Here is a 4,904-nt window from a genome sequence, read left to right as displayed (position 1 = left end):
GGTTGTCTTCAAGCGGAACCGGTTGTTTTTTCACCGGGGCCGGCGACTGGGCGGTAGAAGGAGGCAAACACTGAGCTTATCTGGTCGGGCGGTGCAGGCTCGGGAGCAGGCGCAATGATTTTTTTGAGTGCTGGTAGTTCGAGTTGTCGGGACTTTCGGGTACTGCTAACCAGTGGTGCTGGAGGCGACGTGGAGGTGACTAGCGGCGCGAGCAGCAGCCTCACGAGTGGCAGCGTGCTGGTGCGCACCCCCGGATGGTGGCTCTAGCGGTCCCGTCGGGTTTGATTTAGTCTGACGACGGGCTTCTGCGACGGCAGGCAACGGTGGGCGGCGTGACGGTGAGCACTGGTGGCAGCACGGGTGGCAACGGCGGGTCTGTGCTCTTGAAGGTTGGCACGGGCAGCTGCGGCGCTGGTGGGTCGATCTCGCTGCGATCTGGCGACACCCACGCCGGTATGGGAACAGCAACTGGCACTGTGGGCGGATCCATTTCGCTGAGTGGAGGCAGCGGCATGACGAGTGGCGGGTCGATCTCGCTGCAGAGCGGCGCGGGTCTGAAGTCATCTAGCGGTGACATCTCGCTGACGACTCCGGACGCTGCGGTGACAAGCGGTGTGAGTGGCAGTCTGCGTCTGACGAGCGGTGCGAGTCGTGTGGGCGACAGTGGATTGGTGTCTGTGAGCACAGGGGTATCAACAGGCGGTCACGGCGGGTCGATCTCATTGTCTGTGGGCGGTGGCGACACGTTGTCGGGTGGTGCTCTCTGGCTGACGGCGGGCGACACGACGGCTCCGACGTCCACGACGAGTGGGACGGGAGGCTCGGTGAGTGTGTTGAGTGGCCGCAGCGTGGGAAGCACGAGCGGCTCAATTTCGCTGAGTACGGCTACGGGCGGCACGTCTGGTCTATCTGGCGTGTTGAGCTTCAGTAGTGGTAGCGCGACTGCCGGGTCTTCCGGGAACCTACTGCTGAATAGTGGCGCGAGCACGGGCGGCAATGGCGGCTCCGTGTTGGTGAGCGTGGGCGAAGGCTATGTGGGCACTGGTGGTAAAGTGTCTATCACGGCAGGTCGCAGTGTTGGGGCGTATGCACTTGCGGGAGGATCCATCGATCTGGTCGGTGGTGAAGGTGAGTTTACTGGCGGGTCTATTAGCATGACCAGCGGAGGAGCTGAGGGTGTCACAACGCCTAGTGGCGACGTGTCGTTGTTAAGTTCGGCTTCAGGTGCGAGCGGATCACTTTGGTTATCAAGCGGCGCTTCAGCAGCGTCATCGAGCGGAGCTGTTCATGTTCTCACGGGACCGGCAACTGGCGGCAGAGGAGGCAACATCGAGCTATCTGTTGGCGGTGGCAGCATCGGAGCAGGCGGCAAGATTTTGTTGAGTGCTGGTAGTACGAGTGGCGGGACTTCCGGTACTGCTAACAGTGGTGCTGGAGGCGACGTGGAGGTGACTAGCGGCGCGAGCAGCAGCCTCACGAGTGGCAGCGTGCTGGTGCGCACCCCGGATGGTGGCTCTAGCGGTCCGTCGGGTTTGATCAGTCTGACGACGGGCTCTGCGACGGCAGGCACGGTGGGCGGCGTGACGGTGAGCACTGGTGGCAGCACGGGTGGCAACGGCGGGTCTGTGCTCTTGAAGGTTGGCACGGGCAGCAGCGGCGCTGGTGGGTCGATCTCGCTGCGATCTGGCGACACCCACACCGGTACGGGAACAGCAACTGGCACTGTGGGCGGATCCATTTCGCTGAGTGGAGGCAGCGGCATGACGAGTGGCGGGTCGATCTCGCTGCAGAGCGGCGCGGGTTTGAAGTCATCTAGCGGTGACATCTCGCTGACGACTCCGGACGCTGCGGTGACAAGCGGTGTGAGTGGCAGTCTGCGTCTGACGAGCGGTGCGAGTCGTGTGGGCGACAGTGGATTGGTGTCTGTGAGCACAGGGGTATCAACAGGCGGTCACGGCGGGTCGATCTCATTGTCTGTGGGCGGTGGCGACACGTTGTCGGGTGGTGCTCTCTGGCTGACGGCGGGCGACACGACGGCTCCGACGTCCACGACGAGTGGGACGGGAGGCTCGGTGAGTGTGTTGAGTGGCCGCAGCGTGGGAAGCACGAGCGGCTCAATTTCGCTGAGTACGGCTACGGGCGGCACGTCTGGTCAATCTGGCGTGTTGAGCTTCAGTAGTGGTAGCGCGACTGCCGGGGTCTTCCGGGAGCCTACTACTGAAATAGTGGCGCGAGCACGGGGCGGTAATGGCGGCTCCGTGTTGGTGAACGTGGGAGACGGCTCTGCGGCAGTGGCGGCCAGGTGTCGATCACGGCCGGACTGAGTTCTTGGACGACGGCAGGGGTCTACTGGTGGCTTGATCGAGCTGGGAAGGTGACCCAAGGGGCGCTGAACCGGTGGGATCTATCAAGTGTGGGTAGCAGGCGCTTGCATCCTGGGCACGACCAGTACGAAGCAAAGAACGAGTGACGAACGTGTCCTTTGTGGGAGTGCTTTCATCCTGGGTACCGAGGGGGTCTCTGTCTCTGGCGAGTGGCGAGTCTTGGTTGTCTTCAAGCGGATCGGTTCGTTTGTCTACCAGGCGCAGCGACTTGGCGGCAGAGGAGGACAACATCCGAAGCTATCTGTCGGCGGTTGGCAGCATCGGAGCAGGCGGCAAGATTTGTTGAGTGCTGGTAGTACGAGTGGGCGGGGACTTCCGGTACTGCTAACAGTGGTACTGGAGGCGACGTGGAGGTGACTAGCGGCGCGAGCAGCAGCCTCACGAGTGGCAGCGTGCTGGTGCGCACTTTGGATGGTGGCTCTAGCGGTCCGTCGGGTTTGATCAGTCTGACGACGGGCTCTGCGACGGCAGGCACGGTGGGCGGCGTGACGGTGAGCACTGGTGGCAGCACGGGTGGCAACGGCGGGTCTGTGCTCTTGAAGGTTGGCACGGGCAGCTGCGGCGCTGGTGGGTCGATCTCGCTGCGATCTGGCGACACCCACACCGGTACGGGAACAGCAACTGGCACTGTGGGCGGATCCATTTCGCTGAGTGGAGGCAGCGGCATGACGAGTGGCGGGTCGATCTCGCTGCAGAGCGGCGCGGGTCTGAAGTCATCTAGCGGTGACATCTCGCTGACGACTCCGGACGCTGCGGTGACAAGCGGTGTGAGTGGCAGTCTGCGTCTGACGAGCGGTGCGAGTCGTGTGGGCGACAGTGGATTGGTGTCTGTGAGCACAGGGGTATCAACAGGCGGTCACGGCGGGTCGATCTCATTGTCTGTGGGCGGTGGCGACACGTTGTCGGGTGGTGCTCTCTGGCTGACGGCGGGCGACACGACGGCTCCGACGTCCACGACGAGTGGGACGGGAGGCTCGGTGAGTGTGTTGAGTGGCCGCAGCGTGGGAAGCACGAGCGGCTCAATTTCGCTGAGTACGGCTACGGGCGGCACGTCTGGTCAATCTGGCGTGTTGAGCTTCAGTAGTGGTAGCGCGACTGCCGGGTCTTCCGGGAGCCTACTACTGAATAGTGGCGCGAGCACGGGCGGTAATGGCGGCTCCGTGTTGGTGAACGTGGGAGACGGCTCTGCGGGCAGTGGCGGCCAGGTGTCGATCACGGCCGGACTGAGTTCTTCGACGACGGCAGGGTCCTACTTGGTGGCTTGATCGAGCTGGTAAGTGGCCAAGGTGCGCTGACCCGGTGGGTCTATCAGTGTGGGTAGCGGCGCTGCATCTGGCACGACCAGTACGAGCAAGACAAGTGGCGGCGTGTCCTTGTGGAGTGCTTCGTCTGGTACGAGCGGGTCTCTGTCTCTGGCGAGTGGCGAGTCTTGGTTGTCTTCAAGCGGATCGGTTCGTTTGTCTACAGGCGCAGCGACTGGCGGCAGAGGAGGCAACATCGAGCTATCTGTTGGCGGTGGCAGCATCGGAGCAGGCGGCAAGATTTTGTTGAGTGCTGGTAGTACGAGTGGCGGGACTTCCGGTACTGCTAACAGTGGTGCTGGAGGCGACGTGGAGGTGACTAGCGGCGCGAGCAGCAGCCTCACGAGTGGCAGCGTGCTGGTGCGCACTTCGGATGGTGGCTCTAGCGGTCCGTCGGGTTTGATCAGTCTGACGACGGGTTCTGCGACGGCAGGCACGGTGGGCGGCGTGACGGTGAGCACTGGTGGCAGCACGGGTGGCAACGGCGGGTCTGTGCTCTTGAAGGTTGGCACGGGCAGCAGCGGCGCTGGTGGGTCGATCTCGCTGCGATCTGGCGACACCCACACCGGTACGGGAACAGCAACTGGCACTGTGGGCGGATCCATTTCGCTGAGTGGAGGCAGCGGCATGACGAGTGGCGGGTCGATCTCGCTGCAGAGCGGCGCGGGTCTGAAGTCATCTAGCGGTGACATCTCGCTGACGACTCCGGACGCTGCGGTGACAAGCGGTTGTGAGTGGCAGTCTGCGTCTGACGAGCGGGTGCGAGTCGTGTGGGCCACAGTGGAATGGGTGTCCTGTGAAGCACAGGGGTATCAACAGGGCGGTCACGGCGGGTCGATCTCTTTTGTCTGTGGGGGGTGGCGACACGTTGTCGGGTGGTGCTCTCTGGCTGACGGCGGGCGACACGACGGCTCCGACGTCCACGACGAGTGGGACGGGAGGCTCGGTGAGTGTGTTGAGTGGCCGCAGCGTGGGGAGTACGAGCGGCTCAATTTCGCTGAGTACGGCTACGGGCGGCACGTCTGGTCAATCTGGCGTGTTGAGCTTCAGTAGTGGTAGCGCGACTGCCGGGTCTTCTGGGGAGCCTACTACTGAATAGTGGCGCGAGCACGGGCGGTAATGGCGGCTCCGTGTTGGGTGAGCGTTGTTACTACGGCTCTGCGCGCAGTGGAAGAGAAGATGTCGATCACGGCCGGACTGAGTTCTTCGACGACGGCAG

Source organism: Phytophthora infestans, genomic scaffold (assembly GCF_000142945.1).
Source record: "Phytophthora infestans T30-4 supercont1.162 genomic scaffold, whole genome shotgun sequence".
NCBI classification, from domain to species: domain Eukaryota; phylum Oomycota; class Peronosporomycetes; order Peronosporales; family Peronosporaceae; genus Phytophthora; species Phytophthora infestans.
The sequence above is the reverse complement of the archived record's forward strand: the minus strand, read 5'-3'. Positions refer to the sequence as shown.